Genomic DNA, 17,830 nt, shown 5'->3' on the forward strand with positions numbered 1-17,830 from the left:
TATGTAAATAAACTTTCAATAATACAACAGATGACGGAAGTGAGCCAGGTAGTGCGGAATATTTTCAGTAATCGAATAATATGGTAAACAGTATTCTTTCTTATTCTGTTTCAGTGTTCTGTGCTACAAGAGACACGGTGATCATGTAGTAGTGTCGTCGTAACTGCTGTCTGCTTCACATCTGCTGTGCAGCGAGCTACGTTAATTTAAGTATTAACTATATTTTTCTTACTTGTCACTTCTTCTTCCGTGTGTTTTTGCTTTTAGGAAGCTTTAATTATCGAGCGCTAGTAATAGTGTTCCATACATTCAGTGTTTGTTTTGAATATAGTCAGAGAGAGTCCCTTTAGTCAGCCATAGTGCCAGTAGTGCTAGTGTTTGTTTTCAATACTGTCCAGAGACAGGTAGCGCTATTTTCATTGTTTTCTACAAGAAGTGTCTAGCAACCACAGTTTAGCCAACTATCAGCCGCCTTTAGTGGATTAGCAGTCTAGTTAAAAGTTGACTAACTCTCTACAGTAAATTGATTTCTTAGGATGGACAGGATGTGTGACTGCTGTGTACGGACGCAGGAGGAGCTGGCCACTGTTCGCGAAAAGCTGAATGTGTTGATGGCCGCGGTCAGCCGTCTTCAGGCTGCTGCCTCGGAGTGTAGCGGCAGTGGGGAGTCTGGTGCGTCGCATGGTACACCCCAGGTGTTACATGCTTCATCCACTGTCCCTGCTGTCGAGACATCTTCGCGGGTACCGGGCGCGGTTTGGCCACTCTCTCCCCAAGGGGAGTGGCGGGTTCAGAGGCGTTCACGGCGCACGAGGCGGAGGGTCAATGCGGAAGCTGGCCCTGTGGCATTGCCCGCTCTGCCTGTGAGTGGACATGTGACCGTTCCTTTAGCAAGGTCCGAGCAGCCACACGGGGGGGGAGGGGTTTATTAGTTATTGGGAGCTCCAACGTTAGGCGAGTGATGGAGCCCCTTAGGGAAATAGCGGAAAGGTCGAGGAAGAAGGCCAGTGTTCACTCTGTCTGCTTGCCGGGGGGTCTCATCCGAGATGTCGAGGAGGCCCTGCCGGCGGCGATAGAGAGCACTGGGTGCACCCGACTGCAAATTGTTGCTCATGTCGGCACCAATGACTCCTGCCGTCTGGGTTCAGAGGTCATCCTCAGTTCGTACAGGCGGTTGGCGGAATTGGTGAAGACGGAAAGCCTCGCTCGCGGGGTGGAATCTGAACTAACTATTTGTAGTATTGTTCCCTGAACCGATCGAGGTCCTCTGGTTTTGAGCCGAGTAGAAGGCTTAAACCAGAGGCTCAGACGATTCTGCGGAGATCTGGGGTGCAAATTTCTCGACCTCCGCTGTCGGATGGAGAAATGTAGGGTCCCCCTGAATAGGTCAGGCGTGCACTACACGCCGGAAGCGGCTACAAGGGTAGCGGAGTACGTGTGGAGTGCACATGTGGGTTTTTTAGGTTAGAGAATTCCCTCCCTAGGCCCGACAAGACGCCTCCTGAGACGCGGCAAGATAGGAGTAGGCAAAATGCAACAGGGAATAACAATGTTAATGTGCTAACAGTAAACTGCAGGAGCGTCTATAGAAAGGTCCCAGAACTGCTCTCATTAATAAACGGTCACAATGCCCATATAGTACTAGGGACAGAAAGTTGGCTGAAACCAGACGTAAACAGCAATGAAATCCTAAACGCAGATTGGAATGTATACCGCAGAGACAGGCTGGATAGTGAAGGGGGAGGCGTGTTTGTAGCGATAAGAAGTGCAATAGTATCGAAGGAAACTGACGGAGATCCTAAATGTGAAATAATTTGGGTGAAGGTCACGGTTAAAGCAGTCTCAGACATGGTAATTGGATGTCTCTAGGCCCCCTGGCTCAGCAGCTGTTGTGGCTGAGCACCTAAAGGATAATTTGGAAAATATGAGTAGATTTCCCCACCATGTTATAGTTCTGGGTGGAGATTGTAATTTGCCAGATACAGACTGGGAGACTCAAACGTTCATAACGGGTGGCAGGGACAAAGTATCCAGTGAAACTTTTTAAGTGCTTTATCTGAAAACTACCTTGAGCAGTTGAACAGAGAACCGACTCGTGCGATAACATATTAGACCTTCTGGTGACAAACAGACCCGAACTATTTGAAACAGTTAATGCAGAACAGGGAATCATCGATCATAAAGGGGTTACTGCATCGATGATTCCAGCCGTAAATAGAAATATTAAAAAAGGTACGAAGATTTTTCTGTTTAGCAAAAGTGACAAAAAGCAGATTATAGAGTACCTGAAGGCTCAACGCAAAAGTTTTATCTCAAGTACAGATAGTGTTGAGGATCAGTGGACAAAGTTCAAAACATCGTACAATAAGAGATGGAAAAGAGCCACCGTGGTACAACAACAGAGTTATAAAACTGCTGCAGAAGCAAAGGGAATTTCACAGCAAACATAAACATAGCCAAAGCCTTGCAGACAAACAAAAATTACGCGAAGCGAAATGTCGTGTGAGGAGGGCTACGCGAGAGGCGTTCAATGAATTCGAAAGTAAGGTTCTGTGTACTGACTTGGCAGAAAATCCTAGGAAATTATGGTCTTATGCCAAAGCGGTAGGCGGATCAAAACAAAATGTCCAGACACTCTGTGACCAAAATGGTACTGAAACAGAGGATGACAGACTAAAGGCCGAAATACTAAATGTCTTTTACCAAAGCTGTTTCACAGAGGAAGACTGCACTGTAGTTCCTTCTCTAGATTGTCGCACAGATGACAAAACGGTAGATATCGAAATAGACGACAGAGGGATAGAGAAACGATTAAAATCGTTCAAAAGAGGAAAGGCCGCAGGACCTGATGGGATACCATTTCGATTTTACACAGAGTACATGAAGGAACTTGCCCGCCTTCATGCAGCGGTGTACCGTAGGTCTCTAGAAAAGCGCAGCGTTCCAAAGGATTGGAAAAGGGCACAGGTCATCCCCGTTTTCAAGAAGGGACGACGAACAGATGTGCAGAAGTATACACCTATATCTCTAACGTGTATCAGTTGTCTATCAGTTGTATGTTCGAGTGTAATGACTTTTCTGGAGACTAGAAATCTACTCTGTAGGAATCAGCATGGGTTTCGAAAAAGACGGTCGTGTGAAACCCAGCTCGCGCTATTCGTCCACGAGACTCAGAGGGCCATAGATACGGGTTCACAGGAGGATGCCGTGTTTCTTGACTTCCGCAAGGCGTTCGATACGGTTCCCCACAGTCGTTTCATGAACAAAGTAAGAGCATATGGACTATCAGACCAATTGTGTGGTTGGATTGAAGAGTTCCTAGATAACAGAACGCAGCATGTCATTCTCAATGGAAAGAAGTCTTCCGAAGTAAGAGTGATATCAGGTGTGCCGCAAGGGAGTGTCGTAGGACCGTTGCTATTCACAATATACATAAATGACCTTGTGGATGAGATCCGCGGTTCACTGAGGCTTTTTGCGGATGATGCTGTGGTATATCGAGAGGTTGTAGCAATGGAAAATTGTACTGAAATGCAGGAGGATCTGCAGCGAATTGATGCATGGTTCAGGGAATGGCAATTGAATCTCATTGTAGACGAGTGTAATGTGCTGCGAATACATAGAAAGGTAGATCCCTTATCAATTAGCTACAAAATAGCAGGTCAGCAACTGGAAGCAGTTAATTCCATAAATTATCTAGAAGTAGGCATTAGGAGTGATTTAAAATGGAATGATCATATAAAGTTGATCGTTGGTAAAGCAGATGCCAGACTGAGATTCATTGAAAGAATCGTAAGGAAATGCAATTCGAAAACAAAGGAAGCAGGTTACAGTACGCTTGTTCGCCCACTGCTTGAATACTGCTCAGCAGAGTGGGATCCGTACCAGATAGGGTTAATAGAAGACATAGAGAAGATCCAACGGAGAGCAGCGCACTTCGTTACAGGATCATTTAGTAATCGCGAAAGCGTTACGGAGATGGTAGATAAACTCCAGTGGAAGACTCTGCAGGAGAGACGCTCAGTAGCTCGGTACGGGCTTTTGTTGAAGTTTCAAGAACATACCTTTACCGAGGAGTCAAGCAGTATAATGCTCCCTCCTACGTATATCTCGCGAAGAGACCATGAGGATAAAATCACAGAGATTAGAGCCCACACAGAAGCATACTGACAATCCTTCTTTCCAAGAACAATACGAACTAGAATAGAAGGGAGAACCGATAGAGGTCATCAAGGTACCCTCCGCCACACACCGTCAGGTGGCTTGCGGAGTATGGATGTAGATGTAGATGTAGATGTAGCATTTCGTAAGTGTTTTGTCATAGCTCTCAATAAAAGTTTGTTTATAACTGAACTGATAAAACCAATCACAAAGCATCATAGAACAAATAAAAATTACATTTTTCTTAATTCACAGTATTCTGGAAGCAAAGAGATAAAAGTGCGTATACGCCTTCACGAATTGTGCTATAAGACTTATCATTTATATTAGCCTGTTAATCCGACATGAAAACGGTAAATGCCACAGATTACCATTATATGTAATACCCACAAAAAACTGAAATTCCATTTTGCGTTCTCAAGACAGTTCTGAAACTTCGTCAACTTTAGCTTCAGTTTCCTCAAAAGTGCAGGAAGTCGTTCCTCTCTCATTACCCTCACGGGCATGTTTAAATTAATGTGTTGCTGTTGTGGTCTTCAGTCCGGAAACTGGTTTGATGCAGCGTAGCCGACTATGGCTAAAAAATGTCAAATATCGGGAATAGTTCGTGTAGTCGGAAATATTTATACACTATTAGGAGAGAGTGCCATGAACTCTGGAAATCCTGACTGGTGAGAGATGAGTTTGGGGGTGGACGTGAATTTTAAAGTGACGTTTATATCTTTTTCTTGAATAACTCGAAAACCGTGGCCTCCAGCGAAAACATATCCCGGTACGAAATACAAGTACACTGAATTTCCTTCAGAACGGTCCACTCACTTCTTTTCCCCCGTAGCGAGCGAGAGAGTATGAAAATCTCGCGTGTGGCTTATGAAGGCCAGATATAAATTTCGGGTTGCATAAAACGACAGCGGAAGGGACAACTGAATCACCTTGCGTACGATGTGCCATTTGTCCACCTTGTGTTGAGCTACGAAGCGGCGCCCAACGCGAGTAGCAGGTTTGTCAGAAGGGCTTGTTTCCGGTCACTACCAACCTCAGCTTTCTGTTATGTGTGCGATGAGTATCGCCATTGAACAAATCAACAAATTTAAACCTGTTACGTCTGCCACAGACGGCCCCTGCCAGGCAGACTACACTCGAGACACCCCTGTGTATCATATAACATACACAAGCACTTGCAGGTACAACCAAGAGGAAAACAATTCTTCAAAATAAACAGAACTTGCTAGAGACTAATGCGAACCTTTTTCTGCACAGGTCGCCTCACAGACACAGGGAAAGTAGGAGTACTCCGCCGTCTTTATAAGGCCAGCGCAGCAGCAGTACAGCTCGGTCTTCAGCAAGGTCCTGGAATCTATCCTCACCCGACGCATCCACCAGCATCTCCGCCAGCAATGCCTCCTTCCCGTTACCCAGTGTGACTTTCGGCCGTCCTTCTCTTCCGACGACCTTCTCCTTCACCTCACTCATCTCCTTTCTGAACAGCTAAATTCCCGTCGCTCCGCAATCTTCCTCTCCCTGGACCTCGAACGTGCCTATGATCGCGTATGGCATTCTGGTCTCCTCTTCAAGCTCCAAACCTTCGCCCTTCCCATTAACTACGTCCGTCTGATCGGCTCCTTTCTCTCCCGCCGTCCTTCCTATGTCACCATCCATAACACAGATTAACACACCTTTTTCCCCTCTGCCGGTATGCCCCAAGGCTCCGTCCTCTCCCCCCTTCTGTACCTTTTGTACACGGCGGACATGCCGCCGCCGTCAGTCCCCGTCCACCTTCTCCAGTTTGCCGATGACACCGCCTTCCTTGCTCTTGCCCCCACCCTACAGCGCTCCCAACACCTTCTCCAATCCCATCTTGACCGGTTCACCGCTTGGTGCAACCAGTGGTTGCTCAAGGTCAATCCCTCCAAAACCCAGGCGATCATTATAGGCAAAACCACCCCTTCCTTCCGCCACCTTGATTTCTATCTCACCATCTATGGCCGTCTTATCGCCCTCACTCCCACCCTTAAGTACCTTGGCGTCACCCTCGACCGTCGCCTCTCTTGAACTCCCCACCTCCGGACAATCCAAGCCAAGGCACGCTCCCGACTCAGTCTCCTCAAGCTCCTCTCTGGCCGTACGTGGGGTCTGGACCCCTCCACCATCCTCCACACCTATAAGTCCCTCATCCGCCCTATCCTTTATTATGCCCATCCAGCTTGGATCTTCGCCCCCCCCTACCTTTTATAAATCCCTCCAAGTCCTTGAACGTCATGCCCTCCGCCTCGCCTATCGCATCCGTCTTCCCTCCCCCATGCGGATCTAGTACAATCTCATCCCCTTCCCCCACCTCCTCCTTTTCCTTGAAAGGATACGGATCCTGTACACCTCCCGCAAACTCGATCCTCCTCACCCGCTCATCTCCCCGATCCTCTCCCATCCCCGCCCGCTGCCGCGCCTGTATTCGCACGTCCCACCCGGTCTCCATCTCTCCACCCTCCTTACCCTCTCCCAAGGTGGCTTCCGCCAGCTCCCCCTCCCTGATGATGCCCTCCTCCCCTCCATCTAAACCTCCTGTCATCTTTGACCCTGCCCCACCCCCCACTTCCGGTGTCCTTTCCTTTGGGCACCCTCCCTCCCTTCTCTTCCCTTCCCTTCTCTTTCCTTTTCCCACGTCCCCTCCCTCCACCCCTCTTCCCCCGGGTTTCCCATCCCCCTTCCTCCCTCCCCCCTTTCTCCCCTGCCCGTGGCATCTCTGCTCTCCCCTCTCGCTCTCCCACTCCCCTTCCTCCTCCTCCTCTCTTGGCAGGCCCCCGAACTCGCCCACGCATAGTGAACATTCCTGCGCCGGAGGTCATCGCCATTAGTGTCTCGTGTGTGTGCCTTCGTTTGTGTTTAGTGTTTGTTCGCCGAAACGCCGCCACTGTTCACGTGTACCATTGCCATCATCCCTGTTTTGTGCGCCGTGTCGACCAGTGCCAGTGTTGTTTACTCGTCAGGCGTGAACGGTTCCGTGTTTTTTGTTTTTTGGTGTCCACATTGTTTTGCCCACCATTTTTGATTGTATTCTCTGTGTCCCCTCTATTTATTACTTATTGTAAATCTCAAGGCTGAAGAGCAGCGTACTCAGCTGCTGACAGCCCGCCTTGTGTAAGGTGATAAAAATTACAATAAAGAAAAAAAGGAAAAGCAGTACAGCCAGTTCCTCGCCGAGCTAGGACCAGCTCCGACGGACCTCACCGACGCTGTTAATGAATAGTTGTCTACATGTTATTTGTTTTCTTTGTGTGTATATAGTGATATTTTGAGAAGTGTAGTTCAGTTTGAATAAACGACATTATACTGAGTGTTCTACAATACTGAGGATTCTTCAAAACCATTTCAAAGTCGGTTACATATAACGTAACTGTGATCTCCGTGTGTTATCGCAGCTTTTGTTTATAACTATGTAGACACGTTGAACACAACTCTGGTCTACTACCAGTCGCTGATTAAGTTGGCTGCGCCAAAGAAGCCGCAAGCGCCCACCGAGATGATTTGAAATGGATACTCCCACCAGTCACCGCCCGTCACTCGTCTTACAGTGAACAAGCAGTACAGCTGCACACTTGTACAGCATTTTCGCTCTTCCAGAGACGTCCCTGCTAATTGTTTACAAGGGCAAGTAGCACAGGTGCCGACTGGCGAAGCCACCGGCTGCTTCGGCACTGCAGGGGCGTTGTGCTACGGTTGCCCGCAGACAGGTCCTGATCAACAGTCCCTATGTTTATACGCACGTTTATTTATTTATTTATTCTTCATAATTACAGCCTACTATCTGAAAAGCTAAAATAGGCCAAACAAATCACATTTCCTTGGATAGTCATAAATTATGAATTAATTATTTATTTCTGACAATTTAAAAAATTGAGATTAAGAAAGCTTCAACTTACAACACTTCTGTCCGCTATTGCTATACCATAACCTTAAAGTTGGAGGCAGTTCGTACAGTGATATTATTTTTATTCAAGCAATTATGGTATAAGGCAACAGAACACTGTTACCCTTTGAGAGGAATTTCTTTATGTTGACCGTGTTTTACCTAACGGAGGTGGCTTATCGGAAGTGAAAGTCAAAATTACGTAAATATTTAAAAATGAACAAACAATATTTTACCTATTTACACTGTTCAAAGAATAAAGAAAACGGTCGCCAGCCTAATTAGGCAAGAGAATGAGTAACATTCTTATTCAAGAACTGGAAATAAGCATGGGTAATTTTAATGGACAGACACAACCTATACTTTGCACAAACGAGTGCAATGAACTCTGGCACCTGAATACAGTATGTTCACGTTAAGGCTGGAGCCACCAGATCAGAACTAACTATTTTCATAAATATAACAGATAAAAAACACACAATTACCTTGACGACCTAGTCAAACTGAATGGTCTCAATAATGTTACTATTAATATTCACTGCACGATCCTAAATTGGGCATAGGCTCAATATTACTTTTCAAACAAATTCCTTTCTGACATAAAAAATGGATATGGTTCACAGCAAAATTAGTTATTGTGCGTAGATTAAGTCTCTCAATACTAAACACCTTTCTACTTAGAATGATAATTAAAAGGAGTTCACTAACAGATTGCTTCTCACTGAATTTTGAATAAAAAATTACTGTTTTATAGACAGTGGTCTTTCTATTAATTGTTATTTATCATGAGCGTAAAGGATAAACTGTGGATCCTATTACGCTATTAATATGCACTTTCAATACACAAGAGGAACCCAATATTGTACAGCATTTGACTTGAATAGCGAGTGTAATTAAAACGTTCTGTAATTAAGTAATTTGGTGCATTTGAACTACTTTCAATGGAGGGAGACCCTTAATATGGACCACTGTAGCAGAGCAAACTAAACACGCTTTCAATACACTAGAGAAACAAGTACTTAACAAGCAGGAACATTTAACTCTCAACAGTTGCAGTTCAGAACTTTTACTTCAATGAAACACAAATTTGAGATATTTGTTAGATCCTTTCAACAAACAATATTAAATTTAGCGCACTCTTTTACCATATTAATTTTAATATGTTTTCACTAAAGGACACTCGGTAATCACTTTAGTTCAAACGGAGAGGGACCTGAGAGGTGTTATGATTCGGAAAAAATCAAGGTAGGTACATAAATTCAATTATAAATGGTGGTTGCCTTTCGATTTTCTGGTTCTCAAAGTTTCGACGTGTACAACATTGGGGTGAGGGATGCTGCGAATCCGATATGGACCTGCGTATAGAAGTTCAAATTTACTGCACTCACCTTTTAATTTGCTGGATAAATAGTGTGTACGTACTAATATTTTCTGTTCAACGTGAAAGTCTCGGCGTCTACAAACCTGTTTTTGCTGTCTTCTCCGGCGCTCTGCGGCACGTTTGATGTTGTTCAGCGCAATGTCAATTATTTCGTGGTGTCTTAGTCGACGACATTTAGGGAAGTTTACTAATTCTTTAATTTTGTTTGGTGGTTCAACGTTTTTCAATATAACAGACGGAGATAGCATAGTGGATTCATTTGGAATGGAATTAATTACATCTTGGAATGAGAATATGTGTATGTACGGACTAACTGCCGGTTCAATAATTCCTTGGTCAAGCATATCCTGCAACTCTTTTTTAACTTGTTCTCTGTGAATGTATGGAATGGGATAATGCTTTGCTTTAAATGTGTAGTGCTGTTTCACTTGAAATTCATACATAAAACCGGACATAGTACCACGAATGTTGTCGAAAACTGGAGCTTGCTGTAAAGGAATTTTGTGTAACTGCGTTCGTTCGTGGTCTGTAGTTGCACTGCTTTGTCTAACTTTATCGGAAATCATTTGCATTACGTCGTAGTCAACTTCGTCTGGAGTATTATAGTTGTGTACGTACGTATCCGTGAACAATGTGGTATTACAGTCTATGTTATGTGTTGCGGAAATGACCTCTGTGTGGTTAATTGTTTGTTCAGATAAAGAGTGCTGAAATTCTATAGCAAATTGTATATTTTCATCCTTTAACATTAAATAAGAATTTTGAAAATCAACCACTGCAGGAACAATCCAAAAATTTGAGTGAAATGTGTGACCTGCAATACTAAATGATAAATGCGTCTGCAAATTAACGTCTACCCCTTTACTCGGCACTGCTCCTTTTACTTTCATTCTGCCTAATGGTAATGTAGGATACGTATTCTCTTTGTTACACTCGTTAAAAGTTTCTTCATTTATTACTGATATAGATGATCCGGAATCGATTACTGCTGAAAATTTCAATGAACCAATTTTAATTTCGATGACAGGATGTGAAATGGTTTTCTGAACAACTGGTCTTTCCTGCAAAAGAGTGTCTCTGATGTCGTCAAAAGTAATTACATTTTCATGAACAACATTCTGCGTGTCTAAAGTAGTGCTTACGTTACTGGAATATGCAATCTGTACTGTGTCTGGTCAAATTCTGTCGTACGTGCTATTATTTACGGGAAGATGCTGTGGCATTTCGACTATTTGAACTGTTCTGTTAACTCTTCCTGACGTATTACGCTATGGATGACACCTATTGACTGGATCATTCATGATAATGTGTTGTTGCTGATGTTGTTGCCGCCCATAAGATCGACTGTTATTAAATGTACGCTGAAAATTGTGCTCGTTATTTTTTTACGTCTGTCATGATAGTAATTTCTATACGGCGCATTGCGATACGAGTTGAAATAGTGTGTTGTCTGTACGTAGTTATTTCTTTGCTGCCATGCGTTACTATTTGTTGGAGCTGGGACTATACATGCACGCGGCGAAACATTAAGGTTTGGTTGACCTTGTAGACTGCATTGTTGGTTAGGTATGCTAAGCGGCTGACTTTCATGCTATTGTGGTGAAAAACATCTATTGTTACAAAAATGTGGTTCCGATTGCTCAAAATTTTACACATACTGATGATTACGATTTTATCTGTTATTAAAGTGACGGCGGTAGTTGTCATTACGGGAATGCTTAATAAAATTGTCACATTCGGTAAAATATTTGTCATATCCGGTTTTCATTACATATTCTTAATCCTAGATAGAGCAATAGTTAAAGAGCTGTTTTGATAGATATATAGGATAGTAGAAGAGAAGGCAGCAGTGCAGAAAACTAAAGATGAAACAGCACTACTACAGCTCGGGGCCCTATGCTCGCTACGGCACATATTCATTAAAGCGTAATGAATCCCCTGAGGTCATTTACGCACTGCAAATAAATTTTAGCTTTCGCGTTGCACGCAATAGCGGTAAAAATTCAAAAGTAAATCGCTGTATTCTTGCTAATTCCAGTTTCCGCATAATAGGTAATGGTGATGAAAATACAATAGCAAATTGTCGCCTCAGGTTCAAAGCTAGCTTCTGCATTACAGGCAATAGCGGTGAAAGCATAAAAACAAATTGACGTATACAGCTCAAAGCGTGTACCTGTGCTCTGTCATTATTAAATTCTTTACATTTTCTTGCGGATAAAAATTGCTCGTAATCTACGTTCTCGTCATTGAATTTGAAAACACGTTCGGGTTTGTGTGTGAATCTGTTCGTCTGTGTCATTTCGTACTTCAAGTTGCGTATCTTTTCAGATTTTAAGTCGCGTAGCTTTTCGGATTTTATTTCGCGTAGTCTCTGTAAATTGTTCACATTATACACGCTGCGTGAGTCAGACAAATGTTCGCAACGTGGCGGATTCTGTGATATGTTATTAACTGAAATACTTTTCATCTCTGTTACTTCTTGTTGTAAACTCGACAATTTTCTACGCAACGTGTTATTAGACGAATCGATCTCATTAATTGTCTGATGTAAATTTTGAAATTCAGGTGTTTGGTTAAATGAAACCGGTGCAGTATCGTCTGATTTATTGTCATTAGTATTTTCGATAACATCAATACGACTGGCCAATTCATCACATTTTTCAGTCAGTATTTTAACCTGATCATCGGTTTTAGAATCAGACGCATTAATCTGTTTTTGCAACTTACGCGTAGTTTCGCTCAGTTTTTTAACATCAGCTTTGATGACATCGCAATCCTGTGTTAGTTCTAATTGTTCGAATCTGTCTGTCACTGTTTGAATATTTACTGTGTGTGTATCTGTTTTTGATTTAAGATCAGAAATTTCATCCCGTAATTCCGCGTTCAACTGCTCTATGGTATTAATTTTGTCGGACACTGTAGTAATATTATTGTCTACATACGTCTTCGCTTTCGCGAACATTTTACGTTTGTCTTCTTGTCTTTGTGCAGTGATTGTTTCCATGACTTGTCGTTTTACTTTGTTTTGATCTTGAATAAATTTGCGGAAACGCGTATCACTGTTTTGTATGTGAAGATTAAAGCGTTCGTCAATCTGAGTATTCTGTTGTTCGAATTTCGCGTCTATCTTTGCGTCCATTGTGCGCGAAAGTTCTTCCGTCATTGCTTTAAACTCATCCCGTAATTGTGTAGCTTTTTCAGAGCATTGTTTAGCGACTCCGCTAATTTCGTCTCTGAGTGTTTCTGTTGCAGCTGTTTGCATTTCCCTTAATTCTTGCGGAACAGACTTAATTTCTTCGCTATTTTTTTGTGAACAAGCCTCAATTTCCACGCGCAACTGTTCCTTATTGTCATGGCACTGCGCGGCAACGGCTCTAATTTGTTCACTAAGCTGTTTGGAATTGTCGTCTAATTTTTCATTCTGTTGTCTGACCTGTTCACTAAGTTGTTTGAGATTTTCGTCAATTTTATTAAATTTTTTGTCCTGTTCATTAAGTTGTTGTTTGAGATCTTTACTACTGTTGTCTTGTTTTTCAAGAATTTGTAGCAACAATGCCTTAAGTGGATCCGACACAAAATTAGCATTTCTATTCTCTGTGGTGTTTAATGGTGGATCTGGAATTGTTTCGCTTTCTGTAACCATTTGGTTATTTTGAGATTCACAAAAAGGTTTGTCAGTCGAATGTCCACTGTCGGTCATTATTTCGGAATTAAATAGATCCATCGTACATTGAGTATCCTGTTCATTTTCATTAGACAAATTTGTCTGTACATTACTTGAGTTTTCCGAATCGGGTGTGTTAAGGTGGGCAGTGCTCATTACAATAGAGCGTTCTGCGTCATCAATTGTCGTCAAATTAACAGACGAGACAATTGAGTTTGTTTGTTCATTATCAGGGTAAAAGTCATCACTAGTGGTTGGAATGCACTGATTGTTAGTGAACGCAGGATTGTCATCATTACACTGCGTGTCATATGTCCTATCGGTAAAGTTGTTTGAGTCGGTAATTTCATTCATTATACCTCGCGATACACTATTCACAGTCTTTCGCGGCATTTTTACAATAGTCAGAATTTTTCACAAAATAAATAAGCACAATGCAAAAGCAACACAAATACAAAAGAGCAACGAATTGCCGTTGACCTGTAGAAAGAAAGTCACAAGTTAATAAAAGCGTTGCGCCAAATCCTAATTATATTTAAGCAAATAAGAGCAGATATCTGACTGTCGCTCAAAAGACTCTCAACGAAATACGATCCTGGACTGGGTGTCGCCAAGTGTAACCTCCCCACAAAAATTAAAAAAAATGAATGACACTATTATTTAAGAATGGTAATGGACATTGAGCTAAGTGTAACCTCCCCACAGAAAATTTAAAAACAGAAATAATAAATGAATGGGAGCCAAACGTAACCTCCCTAGCAATTAAATTTTAATGACAATAAAAAAATGAGAATCGCAATCTGACCCAAGTATAAGTTCGTCACGAAAATAATGAATGTCAATTCAGTGATAAGAAAATCTCAGTAATAATGATAATTCAATTAAACCGAAATATCGGTCTTTGGCCCTGTGCAAAAATCAGAATTAAATTCTTACCTCATTGTAACTGCTAGTCAAATTTCTGCTCTTATTCTTGCGCACGGCTTGGAGGAACTGCATTGCAAATAATAATATTCTTTTTTTTTGTACTTTAACTGAAAACTGAAACTTTTCTTTAAGGGAAGTGGAACGAAATCGTTAGTTCAATTAAATAATTTTTTTTTTTTTTGTAAAATTGCTTTTGAAATCAAAATTATTATTGGGGCACTTGTTGGAAATTAATTACAATAAATAAACTTTACATTATCTGTTGATTACCTTAATTACCAATTTACCTCATTCAGCATCTTGACCAGTGTTGCCGACAGACTACATCACACAACCGCACTGGGCTGCTACTACTGACCGACTGCTCTGCATGACGACTACTAGCGTACTCTCGCAACTGTACTGCATGACGACTACAAGCGGACTGGACGCAACTGAACTGAGCTACTGCTCGCAACGACTACTGACAGAGTACTCGCAACTGTACTGCATGACGACTACAAGCGAACTGCTCGCAACACTCGCGCGGTCAAGCGCAGGCTAACTACGATTATAGGCTCTCTGGTCAAAGATTTTAACGTGCCTCACCATCGCTGCTACGTTACATACGTGTTTCAACCGCTACGGTCGCAGGTTCGAATCCTGCCTCGGGATGGATGTTTGTGATGTCCTTAGGTTAGTTAGGTTTAACTAGTTCTAAGTTCTAGGGGACTAATGACCTCAGCAGTTGAGTCCCATAGTGCTCAGAGCCATTTGAACCATTTACTCTGTCTTCAAGGGAAGCCGAAATTGCCTATTTGCAATGGTTATAATTTTGTCCATCACATTTGTACCTTTCCCGCCTGCTTGCTCTAAACGACTTGCAAAGTTACGAAATTCGTCCCGAAACACCCCTAGATATCTCATTACTGCGTATATCCTAATCGCTGCATCATTTAATTATTTTGTTTTAGGGCTTCTTACTCGGTTCCCTTTTAGCAGGAGGTACGTTGTTTTGTGAGGTGCTAGTGTCAATTTAACACTTCCACACCATCCCTCAACTTCGTATTACGTTTGTCTCCTATAATTCTTAAGGAGTTACCATTCATAACGAACAGCACGTCATCTGCAAAAGCCACCAGTCCGCTTATGTCACCGTTGTCAAGTAGCACGGACTCCAGTGCTACATCCCTAAACTCTGGACCACACGCTGATCCATGAGGACAGCCTTTTGTTACTTTCTACGTTATTTTCTTTCCTGCACATGTTAAAGAAGCATAACACCCGTGCCAGTAATCTCTCAGGCAATTATACAGAGCTCCTGGGCTCTCCAAATCCCTAAGGCGGCCAAAGAAAAACGGCCAGTATACGTTACCGAAAGCGCCAGCAACTTAAATCATCATCGCTAGAGCGTACGTAGAATGAGTACCTGCCGCTAGCGAAATCGCCTTATTAAATACGTCTTCAGTTGACTCGCCTCTTGTAAACCAGTACTGGTGAGGGGTCATCCCGCGTAGCAGTCTCTGATCTTGTAATCTTTTGCGTAATAGTTTTTCAAATATCTTGCCGAGAACGTTCAAAAGGCAAATTGGTCTCTAGGATTTGGGCATCATTTGACCTTCTCTTGTCCTTTACTACCACTTCAGCGTTCTTCCACGCTGTAGGGACCCTTCATTGTGATTGACGCACATTGTGCAGATCGCACAAGTAACAACCTAGTTGGTCACAAAGGGACTGTTTTCCTTTAACAGGGAGTGGTTCGGTCCTTGAGATTTTTCCTTTTTCACTCTTGCCAGTAGTATTTGCCAAATTTTACACTACCGGCCATTAAAATTGCTACACCAAGAAGAAATGCAGATGATAAACGGGTATTCACTGGACAAATATATTATACTAGAACTGATATGTGATTACATTTTCACGCAGTTTAGGTGCATAGATCCTGAGAAATCAGTATCCAGAACAACCACCTCTGGCCGTAATAGCGGCCTTGACACGCCTGGGAATTGAGTCAAACAGAGCTTGGATGGCGTGCACGGGTACAGCTGCCCATGCACCTTCAACACGATACCACAGTTCATCATGAGTAGTGACTGGCTTATTGTGACGAGCCAGTTGCTCAGCCACCATTGACCAGACGTTTTCAGTTGGTGAGAGATCTGGAGAATGTACTGGTAAGGGCAGCAGTCAAACATTTTCTGTATCCAGAAAGACCCGTACAGGACCTGCAACATGCGGTCGTGTATTATCCTACTGAAATGTATGATTTGGCAGGGATGGAATGAAGGGTCGAGCCACGGGTCGTAGCACATCTGAAATGTAACGTCCATTGTTCAAAGTGTCGTCAATGCGAAGAAGAGCTGACCGAGACGTGTAACCAATGGCACCCCATACCATCATGCCGGTCCATACGCCAGTATGGCGACGACGAATACACTCTTCCAATGTGCGTTCATCGCGATGTGGGCAAACACGGATGCGACCATAATGATGCTGTAAACAAAACCTGGATTCATCCGAAAAAATGACGTTTTGCCATTCGTGCACCCAGGTTCGTCGTTGAGTACACCATCGTAGGCGCTCCTGTCTGTGGGTAATCGCAGCCACGGTCTCCGAGCTGATAGTCCATGCTGCTGCAAAACGTCGTCGAATTGTTCGTGCTAATGGTTCTTGCCTTGAAAATGTCCCCATCTGTTGACTCAGGGATCGAGACGTGGCTGCACGATCCGTTACAGCCATGCGGATAAGATGACTGTCATTTTGACTGCTAGTGATACGAGGCCGTTGAGATACAGCACGGAGTTCCGTATTACCCTGCTGAACCCACCGATTCCGTATTCTGCTAACAGTCATTGGATCTGGACCATCCCGAACAGCAATGTCGCGATACGATAAACCGCAATCACGATCGACTACAATCCTATCTTTATCAAAGTCGGAAACGTGATGGTACGCATTTCTCCTCCTTACACGAGGCATCACAACAACGTTTCACCAGACAACGCCGGTCAACTGCTGTTTGTATATGAGAAATCGGTTGGAAACTTTCCTCATGTCAGCATGATGTAGGTTTCGCCACCGGCGCCAGCCTTGTGTGAATGCTCTGAAAAGCTAATCATTTCCATAGCACAGCATCTTCTTCCTGTCGGTTAAATTTCGCGTCTGTAGCACGTCATCTTCATGGTGTAGCAATTTTACTGACCAGTAGTGTATTCTTGTGCGAAAGTGTACACAAGCTTCTTGTTCCCATTTTTTTCCCACATTATTTTTGATAACCTACGCCGATCATCTTTTTCGCCTTCCTCTCCCCCGTCAGGAAGTAGTGTTTCCATTAGCAGGCCAGCTGACTGTTCCAAACTTTCCGTTACCGTCCTATCATTCCTTTTGACCATATATAAGACAGTTCGTGATCGTATTTCCTCGAACACTATTTGATATGATACACCGCAGGAATCGGTTTCTAAGTTACCTCCTCGAATTGCTTCCGTCGTTTCATTTTTGTTTTCCGCAACTCTTCCTTAAATCGTTGTTTAAGATACCTGTATTTACGCAACCTTCGTCCTCTTTCTAGTTGGGTCGTGCTGCTCTCGTCTAGCTCCCTGGCTCTTCTTGGTTCGAATCTTAATGTTTCCAGGGCCTCCGTCCAGATGCAAGGTACTGCTTAGGAGGGCCTCTGCTGACAGGTATCGATGCCTCCATTGTCCTACATACAGCCACTGAGGGTTTTTACGCTTTAACATCTATATTATCACCCAGTGATGGACTTCCTAGACTCTGAAACACTCTTCTTAGTTGTTCCCAGTTAGCGTCCTTG

This window comes from Schistocerca serialis, chromosome 9 (genome assembly GCF_023864345.2).
Source record: "Schistocerca serialis cubense isolate TAMUIC-IGC-003099 chromosome 9, iqSchSeri2.2, whole genome shotgun sequence".
Taxonomy (NCBI): Eukaryota; Metazoa; Arthropoda; class Insecta; order Orthoptera; family Acrididae; genus Schistocerca; species Schistocerca serialis.